Genomic DNA, 13,417 nt, shown 5'->3' with positions numbered 1-13,417 from the left:
CCATTTATTTACAGCTAGAAAGTTCTATTGTCAACTGGACCTTCAGTTATTCAACATCCAGCACTCTTTTCAGAGCACTACCAACTCATCACCCTTTCCTTCACCGCTTTCCACCTGTGTGTATGTGTGTGAGTGTGAGGCTTTGAAAATAACATAGAAGCACACAGGTGAGGAGTCAGAAAGGCACCTGCTTACACTGACAGACAGAGCAAAGGACAGATGTCTTACAGTCAGATGCAGAAAGACAGATAGAGGGAGACAACCAAAGTGAGAGACAGACGGGTTGACATACTGAATTACTTTCAGGTATTATATAGATTACACTCAGGAGCTAAAATGGGACAAAAAATAAATAAATAAAAAATAAATAATTTCCTTAATTTATTCTAAACAAAAGAAAACACAGTGATTGTGTTTACAGTTCCATATATATATATATATATATATATATATATATAGATATATATATATATATATATATATATATATATATATATATATATATATATATATATATATATATATACCTTAGTATTCAATGTATGCTTTAAGAACAATTTAAACATTGTTAAAATGAAGCAATACTTAATGGCGATTTTGGATTTGTAGCAATAGCAAGTTATCTTTGAAAGCATAAGATCTCATCCTCCCTGCAAATCACTTTCCAAAGCCACGCCTTCTCCAAAACACATGAACGCGCACAATCAGATCAGAGGCTTACCAGCGACATGATGCTTTAAAGAGCCAAGAAATCAGTATGTTGATTTAAGGAACATATAGTGTGCAAGAACTTTTCCAAGTCTCCATACAGTCAAGTCAAAGATGATTAAACTACTTAAGAACATTTATGTGCATTCAAAATGAACATTATCTTCAAAGCAGAGCTTTGTTTAAAAATAAATTAGGCTAAAGGTCCTTACGAGACCCAGCCAACAACATTGACACATTTTCTCTTCAACCTGGTCACAAAATAAGGTAAACAACATCAGTCATCATAATGGGCCCATTTATTTAGTTATAACCTTCACTAAACTCTGAGGTTTTGAAATATTTCAAGCTGTCAGTGAATCTGTAAATAAAATTCATTCATCTCATCTTTCTTTAGCATTCCACAATGTCAGTTGCTTTAAATTACATTTATTTTAGAATTCACCTTGAAGTCTAGACTTCAATATGTTACACTATTTTGTTGGCTGCAGAACAATAAGAAGGCCAAACACGAAGCTAACAAACTAATCACCTAACTTTCATAGGCAAGAGCTTCCTAAGTAAACAGTTCCAGGATCAGTGTCAAAAAACTAAATATACTACCGATTATATTTGCTTTCTCTTGAACAGCAATTACAGTACAGCACTCGAATACTTGTCAGAGAAAAAAAATCATTGGAAAATGTATTTACTTGAGTACAGATTGTTGCACGTGCATATGTTGAACTTCACAAAAGAGTGTATTTATCGCTTACAAATGAAATCTTTGAACTCTTTCACTTAAGTCTTTAACAGACAACACATTTTTAACAAGTTTCAGTTCATACTATGCCGCACCATATTGGATATCATGCATTATGTCAACTGCATTATTCTCAGAGGTGTATTAAGCAAACTGTTTTCAAGTAAAGCCTTACAAATTAACTGCATGTAAATCTTTTGAATGAAGAATCAAATTTAGGTCATCTTCAATGAAAATAGTCTGAAAGTCACTTTTCACAGATAGACAAAATCGACAACAGTATGACGCACTGAAAGACTCTACAGATCCCAATAGTCAACGATGAGCCAAGTTGTCCCCTGTTACCTGCACAATGGTGCCTCTTAAATTCTTCAGAATCCTTAATATACTTTTGAACAATTTTTAGCAATATCCAAAAAAAACATTATCCTGCAACAGTTTTTAGATTTAAGCACTGCTATCTTAAATCACATTATCTTAAATCACTCTGCACTGAGAAATCCTGCCCTTAGTTCTCTGACTCTTGGTCTTTCTTTAGAGGTTCCAGCATCTATATTGTACACTGCCGTTTGGATGAGCTGTTAGAAGTTTGTCAGACTTTCGTAGTATGAAGTGCTGAACACAAAGTTTGCCTTAAAGAGCCCATCAAATGCTGCTAGTCATCTGAGCCTTGCATGGAATTGGTTTCATGTCGACAATAATGAAGAACCTCTGAATGTGCTTGGTATTTTCTCCAAAACAGAGCAGGAAAGGACAGAGAGCTCCTCCGCTCCCTCACGGACGGCAACCGCCCTTTCGCAACTCACTTTAGCCCACCGCTTCGAGCATGGAACGGCAACCCGCCCTTTGTAACTATTGAACACTTTTTGCCCACCGCTTAGATATTATGCCCTATAATGCATCAATGGCACCTTGGATTCCCGGCATCGGCACAGGGTTAGGTTTAGCTTGTGCAGCTTTTCGTGGGAACTGGCAAACATAAAAACAATTTAACAACAAAAAAAAATTAAAAAAACTAAACTACAAAAATAAATGAACAAAAATAAACTAAAAAAACAAAAATAAACATAAAACACAACATAAATCCAGGCCAACCTATATAGGTTACTGCCGGCTGTACCATTCATTATTTCAAAACTTATACTCTACGGTAAACTTTTCATCTAAATAATATGTTTGAACAAAAAATTACAAACTTAAAACAATATACAAAACCAATAATTAATTATAAACTGGGCTTTGACCTCCAAATTGTGGTTTGTGATTTAAATCGCAGAATGCTGTTACCACTTTGTGACTGTATATACTGAGATGGATGTACATTCATTATTTTACAAAGTTAATGTGTCGTCCTTGATGCAAATTAATGCTGGTAATATAGAGTCAGCAAAATGTATAGTTATTCAAGTGAGAGCTATTAACCATTTAATTGATATGTTCATTTTCCAAAAAAAAGCTGCGGTTTTAGAAAGACATAGAGAATCACTTAATCAACTGGGAGAGAGCATACCCAGCGTGATGTTTTTGAAACTAACCAATTTAAGTAGCATACAAATTGGAAAAGTCTAGCTGAAAATTACCAAAGGGCCTATAATTGGCCCCACAACTTGTCTTATTAAAAGAAAACTAACCCTGTTGGAAGTCCTTGAAGACAAAAAGGCCAACTGTGTTTATCTGTTATTCAAACACACACACAGGTCTGGATGGGTAGGCACCATTACCATGAGTCTGCAGAGCACGTGTGACGTCTCTTACAGTGAAAGTCAATCAGCTGCCTCAGCTGAAACCTGATGAAACATCTCAAATCTTTGCATCCAAAGAAGTTTGTAGAGAGGTAATGTTAGTGTCTGTTTTTGCTCTCTGGGCTGGTTCAAAAACAGTTATACAATTTTTTTTATTTTTTTTATTTTTTGATGTGTGTGTGTGGTTGCCAACATTCTTTTCCACCACAAATATTTGTAATGTATATGTGCAGTTATACAATTTTTTTTTATTTTTTTATTTTTTGATGTGTGTGTGTGGTTGTAACAAAGATTACATATTGGTTGGAAAATACTGCTGCCAATTCCAAAGTAAGCATATTTAAAGCAATAGACAAATTGTTTGAATTAAACTCAATTCTACGTGATCAATAGCTAAATTCGGTTATCAATTCACTTTTTAGTGCTTAATCTCAACACATTCAAACAATCCACATTATAAAAAAAAACAAACTATAAAAAAAAAAAAATTCAAATTTTAGTGCTTAATCTCATTCTGTGCACACACAGTTCAGTAATTTATGGGAGTGAGCACCTCATTCTAAAAACAAATTAACTTTGAAATTACAGAAATTCTAAATGTGTATAGACCTCTTTGCAAGAAATCACAGAAAACAAGTTACGTCTTAACTATGAGTGTTGCCAGAATTTAAATCCAAATGCGTTATCTTGGAAATAAGCCACATACCAAAATATCGTGAGCTGCACCTGCCTAATTTATTAACTCCATAAAATGGATTGCTTTTATGAGACCGAGCCCAAAGATGCTTAATTGATGCTTGCAATAAGTGGACGTGGCAACACTTCAAGAGCATGCTGTGCAAAGCAGCCTTCCAAACATAAACAAAACATGACGGCTCTGTTAATGGTGGTTTAGTTAACATCACAAAACAAGTCTTTGGTTTTATTTGCTAAAATTTTAAAATCTCCAAAAAAAAAAAAAAAATGGGATTTTACCAAACAAGACAACCTAAACATTCAAATTTTTACACACACATCATAAAACCACACACATAAAACTTTTATTTTATAATTTATTTAAGGTGTGTACGTGGCCAATGTTCTTTTGCAATAAAACAAGCTATATAACATTTCCTGTTGTATGGTGACTTGCTTGTGGTAACAAGGTCTCCTGGAGTGGAGAAAATTGGTGCCGAAAATAGAAGGTGCTGCTGTTTTGCAAGTTTAGCAATATAATAACACTATATCAGAGTGTGTTGGAATAAATGCTAAAGTTTTCTCAACTTTTATCAGTATGACAGAGCTTAACTTGAGCTTTACAAAACCTTCCTCCTTTACATTCTCACAATCACCTTTGAAATGATTAGATTATCAGCATTCTCTGACACAGCATAAACTGAAGTGTGTACATGGCCTTAAACCTTGGATCAATGAATGAGACTCCGAGGAGATGGTCCTGAAGGTTACACTCTGTATATCTGTTTTCCAGGTCCTGACAGATGACTATCATGTCAAACTTTATGTTTGAACTGTCTTCATCGCTTGGTATCATTGTACAATCACTTTCTTCAGAGCGAGGATCACTGACACACATTTTTCAGGGCTCCAGAGCAGTGTAATTTTCATAAAGAGGTTAAGCAGATTAATAATTTCCTCTACAAGTTTCAGTTCACTGTCAGACAATACCAGTTCTTGACATTCTTCTTGGCATTCTTGTCCATTAAGGCAGAGTAGATGTCAGGCTGCTGCACCAGATACTACTTAAATGTGTCATAAATGCTGTTCCATTGATCTTAGATATCATGGATAAGTTTGTGAGCAAGTCTAGAATGGCAGCTGATACTTTTGCAGAAAAAAAATGCATTACTTTCTAAGTTGCTCTTAGGTGGGGCACTCGGTGATACAGTAGTTCCTTCTTGGACATGCAAAGCAGAGCTTATATAGTTCGGCCAAACTTAAACAAACAAACAAAAAAAAAAAAGAAAAACCTAAAATGGTAATTTAGAAGTAATCGGCTCTTTTCTATCCCGTTTTTAAAAACTAGTATATTAATACTAAAATAACTGTGGTGCAAATCATCCAGTTTGTGGCCCAAATCTGCCTTTTATTATTTTATTTTATTTTATTTTATTTTATTTTATTTTATTTCCCTAAATAAATATTATATGAAATATTTTTAAATATATATAGTAAATAATTATTATATGAAATATTTTTAAAGAAACCTTTCTTAATTTATTTCATAATAATTTATGTTTCAAATACATTTTTATATGATGTAGTAAATGTGTTTTATATATACACATAGTGCAATCCCCAATCTTTGATCAGACTTATTAGGGCTACATATCTTTTGCTATGAACACCTCTAGCGCTTTAGTTATTGCTTTGTGATCTGAATGAGCACTAAGTGTCTGGTTAAAAACTGTGCTGTTCTGGCCCCATCTGTACCTCTGTGTCGGGGTGATGCTGTAAATGGTTCATAATATCTGTTGTATTGCCATGAGGCTACACTTGCGTCAAGAACTATATGCAAACTTTTTGACCATGGTTTTGTTATTGACTGCAAATCTAAAGTGTGCTCATGTGGTAGTGCCACAACTGTTCTATATATCACTTTTGATTGCAGCATCTTTCTACTGCATTTAAATCTGTCCTAAAGAATAAATAGTTCCTCAATTTGAGAACTTTTTTTTTCACACAAACAGACATGTCACTCCAGGAAATGGATGCTTTCAATTTTAAAGTATAATTGTACATAATTTACATTCCCCACGCTTACATCAACATAATTACAGTTTTGCATAAAATGGGACCTAAAATAAGTCACTTTTCTTCTTGCTGATTGCTCTTTATCACTGCTACTATACATCCATTGTTTTGTCTCTCCTCCTCCAGTGCCTTCACGGGGTATTCTTAAGGTCAAGGAACAGAACAACATTGTGAATTATGACAGCCCATCACCACACCACTGAACCTGCTGCTCTCTTCATAGCATAGTGTCTTTTTATACTCCTCACACAACAATGACATCATCTTGATTTCACATCCTTCACCTCAGCTCTTCTTTCCTGTTCTTGTGTGTTTTTCTTATGTAAATCCTCACAAAACCACCTTGAATGGGATAGGCCTATCAGAAATGTGACGTTTTTATTTAAACCCACAAGTAGAAGCAAAAGATTTAGACATATGCATATGAAAATGCATAAACTAGCTCTTGTTGTCTTTAAACAATTTGTTTGACAGTTATTAATGCTGCTTTATGCACACGCAGATGGTGCATTAGACAACTTGTACCATATGTACTGTATCTGCAACCATAAAAATTCTTTATCATACAAAGTAAGCCAAAATCTCCTTAAATTAAACATATTGATATTGCACTGCACATGCAAAAATAGAAAAATTTACTTTTTAGTTTAAATTGTGTTTGTAATTGCTGTGTTTAGACTCAAAATATCTCTTTAATTTTGAAAGTGTCTTGCTCTTGACATCTAAAAATTTACTTCACAAAGCTATTTTTATTCTTGGTGCAAGTGAAACGTCTCGGTTACGTACGTAACCCTCGTTCCCTGATGGAGGGAACGGAGACGTTATGTCGAACGACATATGGGGTCTCACTTGGGAGGCCAATCATCTCTGAGTTTAAGAGAAAACGCCAATGAAAATTGGCTAGTGGATTTAACATACCTGAGCCACTCCCCGTGCCTACGGGTATAAATAGGCGACAGGTGCATCCACTCATTCAGGTTTTACGCTGAGGAGCCGAGAACGTGTCCCGGCAACAGCGAATGGTTCAAAGTTGTGGCATGGGGACATAACGTCTCCGTTCCCTCCATAAGGGAACGAGGGTTACGTACGTAACCGAGACGTTCCTTATCTGTCGGTCACTACGAGTTATGTCGAACGACATATGGGGTCCTATGGAAAACGCCACAAACCTGAACACCGTCACAACCCTGTGGCGCTGCAAATTGTCGACAAGCCGCAGCGTGTCACAAAAGCTACGCTTAAGGTCGTGACCTTCCCAAAGAGCCCCAGCGCAAATTTCACTGACCTTGGTACCGAAGGGGACCAAAAGGGTGAGTACATCGCTGCTGGAGAAGGCCATGCTGCTGTTCCGTCCACAAAAAGTTTTTGGAAGGGATTTCAACCTTCAGTGAAAGATTGCTTCAAATCTTCCCTATTTGTTCTTTCAGCTTGGCAGAACGATGGGGAAGCGAGCCTTAGGGAAAAGGTCGCTACGGAGACCACATCCTACCCGTAGGGAGGTGACATGTGGAGATACTGATATGGACTGACCCAGGGGGCAGTACTACATATGGAATGGGTCTCTGAGGCAGGTCCTACCTTGGAGTAGGGATGGAACAGCTGCCAGAAGAGACTGACAGAGCGGGTCTGTCAAGGGAAGACACGGGTTTACCAAGAGGGAAACCTTACTGTAGAAGAAAACACATATGGGATTACCCGTAGGGAATCAAGCCATATGGACACCTAGCCCAGTACAGGGGCCGACCGAAACTCCGGGCATGCTAACACCAGTACTGGGCCTGGCGCCAGACTGCTCCGCCAAGTCTGACCGCCGAGGGTGCTGGAGGATGCTCGACCAGGGTACACCAACCGGGGAACTCTACTGGGAGAAGAAAGGCGCTCACATCCCCGTGTTAGGGGGAATGGCGCAGCAAGCGTGACACCGAGCCAGTCCTTCCCGCCAATTACCTGTTACCCAACACACGGGAAGAAACTGGGTCTACACGAAGGTTGTAAAACCTCACAAAGGTGTTAGGTGTCGCCCAGCCCGCAGCTCGACAGATGTCTGCCAGAGAGGCGCCGTGCGCCAGCGCATAGGAGGCCGCCACACTCCGTGTGGAGTGGGCCCTCACCCCCAGGGGGCACGGCTCGCCTTGGGAATGGTACGCCAAGGCGATGACATCCACTATCCAGTGAGCCAACCTCTGCTTGGAGACAGCCTTCCCCTTCTGCTGACCTCCAAAGCAGACCAGGAGCTGCTCAGAGCTTCTGAAGCTCTGGGTGCGGTCCACGTATATGCGAAGCGCCCTACGGGACACAGCAACGCCAAGGCTGGATCTGCCTCCTCCCAGGGCAGCGCTTTGCAGGTTCACCACCTGGTCTCGGAAGGGCGTGGTGGGAACCTTGGGCACATATCCAGGCCGGTGTCTCAGGACAACGTGAGAGTAGGCCGGCCAAAACACAAGGCACTCTTAGCTCACGAAAATGCTTGGAGGTCCCCGACCCTCTTGATGGAAGTGAGCGCGACCAGGAGCGCTGTCTTGAGAGACAGGAACTTAAGCTCGACTGAATCCAGCGGCTCAAAGGGACCCCCCTGAAGTCCAGCCAGAACAATAGAGAGGTCCCAGGAGGGAATCAGGGGTGTCCTAGGAGGATTTAACCTTCTGGCACCCCTCAGGAACCTAACGATCAGGTCATGCCTCCCCAGGGACCGGCCGTCCCACTGCATCGTGATGGGCTGCAATGGCAGCCACAATACACTTTCAAGGTGGAGGGTGACAGCCTACGCTCCAACCTTCCTTGCAGGAAAGAAAGCACGACTCTGACCGAGCATCTCCGGGGGTCTTCTCGGTGAGAAGAACACCAATTCGTGAACAGACTCCACTTCAGAGCATAGGCCTGCCTCGTAGAGGGGGCTCTAGCCTGAGTGATAGTGTCTACCACCGCCCGGTGGCAGATCACTTAGGTCTGCCGCGTCCCATCCAGAAGCCACACGTGGAGGTTTCCAGAGATCTGGACGCGGGTGCCAAATGGTGCCCAGCCCCTGAGAGAGGAGGTCCCCTCCTCCTCAGGGGGATGCGCCAGGGAGGGGCTGTCACGAGGAGCATGAGTTCCGAAAACCAGGTCCGGGTGGGCCAGTAGGGCGCAACCAACAGGACCTGTTCCTCGTCCTCCCTCACCTTGCACAGTGTCTGTGCGAGCAGGCTCACTGGGGGAAAACGCATACTTGCGTAGAGCCCGAGGCCAGCTGTGTGCCAGTGCATCCATGCCCAGGGGGGCCTGGGACAGGAACTAGTACAGCTGGCAGTGGGAAGACTCGTGGTAAGCAAACAGATCTACCTGGGCTTCCCCGAATCGACTCCAGATCAGCTGGACCGTCTGGGGATGGAGTCGCCATTCCCCAGGGAAAGTGAGCTGTCGTGAGAGCGCATCGGCTGCACGATTGAGCTCCCCTGGGATGTGGATAGCGCGCAGCGACTTGAGCCGCGTCTGACTCCAGAGGAGGAGATGGCGGGCGAGTTGAGACATGCGACGTGATCGTAGACCGCCCTGTCGGTTGATGTACGAAACAGCCGCAGTGTTGTCCGTGCGGACCAACACGTGCTTGTCCAGCAACAGCGGCCGAAACCGCCGTAAAGCTAGATGCACTGCCAGCAACTCCAGACAGCTGATGTGCCAAAGCAGTCGAGGTTCTGTCCAGGACCCTGAAACTGCCTGCCCGTTGCACGTCACGCCCCCACAGCCCGTTTAAAGGCAAGGTCCGTCCAGGGTCTGAATAGGCAGTGACACTCTGATGTGATTGTCACGCGAAGTAAACCAAATCCATCACCAGACTCTGAATTGGCGGCGACACATCGGTGTGATGGTGACACGATGTGTACCGCGGCGCCATGCCCATCTCGGGACTCGGGGAGTGCAACCAGTGCTGAAGTGGCCTCATATGAAGCAACCCGAGCGGCGTGACTGCGGCTGCGGATGCCATATGCCCCAGGAGCCTCTGAAAGTGTTTCAGTGGTACCACTGTCCTGCCTCTGAAGGAACTCAGGCAGTTCAGCACTGACTGGGCACGCTCGCTGGTGAGACGTGCCGTCATACTCACCGAGTCTAACTCCATACCGAGATAAGAGATTCTCTGCGCAGGGGAGAGCTTGCTCTTCTCTCGGTTGACCTGAAGCCCCAACTGACTGAGGCGCCGGAGCACGAAGTCCCTGTGATCGCACAACTCCTCTCGGGACCGGGCCATAATGAGCCAGTCGTCGAGATAGTTGAGGATCCTGATGCCCACTTTCCCAAAGTGGGGCAAGGGCGCCCTCCGCGACCTTCGCTAAGACACCGGGGACAGGGAGAGCCCGAAGGGGAGGACCTTGTACTGCCATGCCTGACCCTCGAATGCAAACCGCAGAAACGGTCTGTGACGAGGGAGGATCGAGACATGAAAGTATGCGTCTTTCAGGTCGCTCGCTGCAAACCAGTCCTGGGGCTGAACGCATTTGATAATGCGTTTCTCTGCGTCAACATCTTGAACGGGAGCTTGTGCAGGGCCCGATTCAAGACTCGCAGATCCAGGATAGGTCGAAGGCCACCGCTTTTCTTGGGTACGATGAAGTAAGGGCTGTAAAACCCCGTCCTCATCTCGGCTGGAGGGACCGGCTCCATTGCATCCTTCGCCAGGAGGACAGCAATCTCCTCGCGCAAGACAGAGGCGTCCCGGACTGCCACCGAAGTCTCGAGCACGCCATTGAACTTGGGAGGTCACCGGGCAACTGAATCGTGTAACCGAGTCAGACCGTCTGAATGAGCCAGCATGACGGGTTGGGCAGCGCAAGCCACGCTCCCAAACTCCGTACAAGTGGCACCAAAGGGACAGTCGACATACCCGCAGTGGTGCAGCGATGGGGAGCTGTGTCGGATGGCCCAGAAAGCATCGCGTTCCAAATCATCACAGCCACACTCCCCGTGTTCCCGGAGGAACTGGCCAGAGACGCGTGGAGAGGCGTTGCGTCTCCGAACCGCGACCTCTTGACCGCTGGCGAAGGGGGGCGTCGTGGGTGAGAATGAGGAGGCAGTGCGTCGCTCATCGTCAACCCACGAGCCTTGCAACTCGGAGGAAAGGGAAATTGCTCTTTATTGAAAAAGTGGGTGCCGCCGGCCGTTGGACCAGCGGCGGAACAGAAAGAAACGTAAACTGAAGATTCTCCACCCGGCCCTCCTCCGGGGGAAGGAGTGGCGCTGTTTCCGCCAACTCCTGAAGAGCAGTCTCCCACATCTCCGAGTTGCCCGTGTCAGGGCCGCTTAGTCGTCTTCCTCGAGGACTTCGCAGCCGGGGAGTGACACGGGGGGCGCGCCGCTCTCCCTGCGCGGGGCTCGACGCGCCGGCCTCGAAGAACTCTCAGCACGGGGCGGAGCTGGTGTGGAGGACGCAGGGGGGCGCCCACGGCGACGAGCAGGCTGAGGCGCTGCCCGCGACGGAATGGTGGCAACCGGAGGATCACGTCGGGGCAAGATGTGTTGGATGGCCTCAGTCTGCTTTTGCACTGCTGAGAACTGCTGGGCAAAGTCCTCGACAGTGTCGCCGAACAGGCCTGCCTGGGAGATGGGAGCATCAAGAAAGCGAGCTTTGTCGACGTCTCTCATCTCGGCCAGGTTTAGCCAGAGATGGCGCTCCTGGACCACTAACGTGGACATCGCCTTCCCGAGGGACCGCGCCGTGACTTTCGTCGCCCGTAAGGCGAAGTCAGTCGCCGTGCGCAGCTCCTGCATCAACCTCGGGTCGGTACCACCCTCGTGCATTGCTTTCAGTGCCTTGGCTTGATGTACCTGCAGGATAGCCATGGCATGCAGGGCAGAGGCAGCCTGGCCCGCAGCACTGTAAGCCTTGGCAGCCAGAGCCGCCGACAGCTTACAGGCCTTGGACGGGAGACGCGGACGATTCCTCCAAGTGGCGGCGTTTTGTGTGGGGCACATGTGCACCGCAACCCGCTCTCTCCACCTGGGGAATGTCCACGTACCCCCTGGCTGCCCCGCCATCGAGGGTGGTGAGGATGGAAGAGGGAGACGAGCGGCTTCTGGCCGTAAAAGGGGCCGTCCACGACTTCGTCACCTCTTCATGCACCTCCGGGAAGAAAGGAACCGGAGCAGAACGCGGTTGTGAGCCGCGCTCCGCGCCGAGAAACCAATCATCCAGCCGCGAGCGCTCAGGGTTGGGCGGTGTAGTCACCTCCAGCCCGATGCTCACGGCTGCCCGGGCAAGCATGGCTGACAACTCTAAGTCAGATTCGGCAGTGGCGACAACACCCGAGGGGGGCAGCCCCGCCGAATCCTCATCCTCAGAAGCCGATAGCCCATCCCCCGATGCTGCAATCGACATCTGATCCTCGGGCGGTGCACCGAAAGACACGCTGGGGCCGCCATGAGACGGCTCAGCAGAATCAATCGGCAGCGGCACGGGACATGCGCTGCGGGAGGAGTGAGAGGTCCGTGGGGCGTGGCCCGGCGGAGAAGCTCTCACTGTCACCCTCAGATCTCCCAGAGCGCCAGCCGGCGGTCCTCTGCTCGAGCCAGAGAAACCGGGACGGGTGGCGACAGAGGGGTCTGCTGCACTCCCCTTGAGGAGTGAGAGACGCGATCGCAGCGATGCCATGCTCATACGCCCACAATAGACGCATGAGTCATCCACGAGCGCTGCCTCAGCGTGTTGGGACGCCCAGGCACTGCAGACAACGCTCGTGACCGTCAACCGAGGACAGGAAACGACCGCATCCAGAAGGACACGGACGAAACGACATCTTGAAAAAGACGCGAATCGTCCGTGATTTGCTCTTTTAGGAACTGCTCTCTTAGCCGAAGCACCCAGGGGAATCACTGCTGCAGGGACACCGCTGTAGTGCGCCGTCACGCCGACCAGGAACAGCTCTCCACAACACAAAGATGAAACGGCTTTGTAGTGATATCCCATCAACTACTCGGCTCCGAAGCAAAAATCTGAATGAGTGGATGCACCTGTCGCCTATTTATACCCGTAGGCACGGGGAGTGGCTCAGGTATGTTAAATCCACTAGCCAATTTTCATTGGCGTTTTCTCTTAAACTCAGAGATGATTGGCCTCCCAAGTGAGACCCCATATGTCGTTCGACATAACTCGTAGTGACCGACAGATAGGGAACTGTATTTAATATAGTCTGTTTAATCTTGTTCTTTAACCTGACTTTTTAATCTGTGCAGTTTTGATCATGTTTCTTGAGGATGAATATTTATCAAGTTGCATTTTTTTTTTTTTTTTATTGAAACATTATCTGATTACATAATGTTCTCCTTTCGAGAGTGGGAGTGGGAATGGGATTGGGACGTGACCCAGGTTGGATTCAAACTTGGCTCCAACTGTTCTCATATTTTAACTAGTCTTGCTAATAAGCGAATTGTCAACAGCATCAGTGTGGATTGACAGAAGAGAGATTAAAAGAATAAAGGAGCAGCTGGTCAGTGTTTGCAGTGTACA

The sequence above is a fragment of the Cyprinus carpio genome, chromosome A1 (assembly GCF_018340385.1).
Source record: "Cyprinus carpio isolate SPL01 chromosome A1, ASM1834038v1, whole genome shotgun sequence".
In the NCBI taxonomy this organism is placed as follows: domain Eukaryota; kingdom Metazoa; phylum Chordata; class Actinopteri; order Cypriniformes; family Cyprinidae; genus Cyprinus; species Cyprinus carpio.
Note: the sequence above shows the minus strand (reverse complement) of the source record.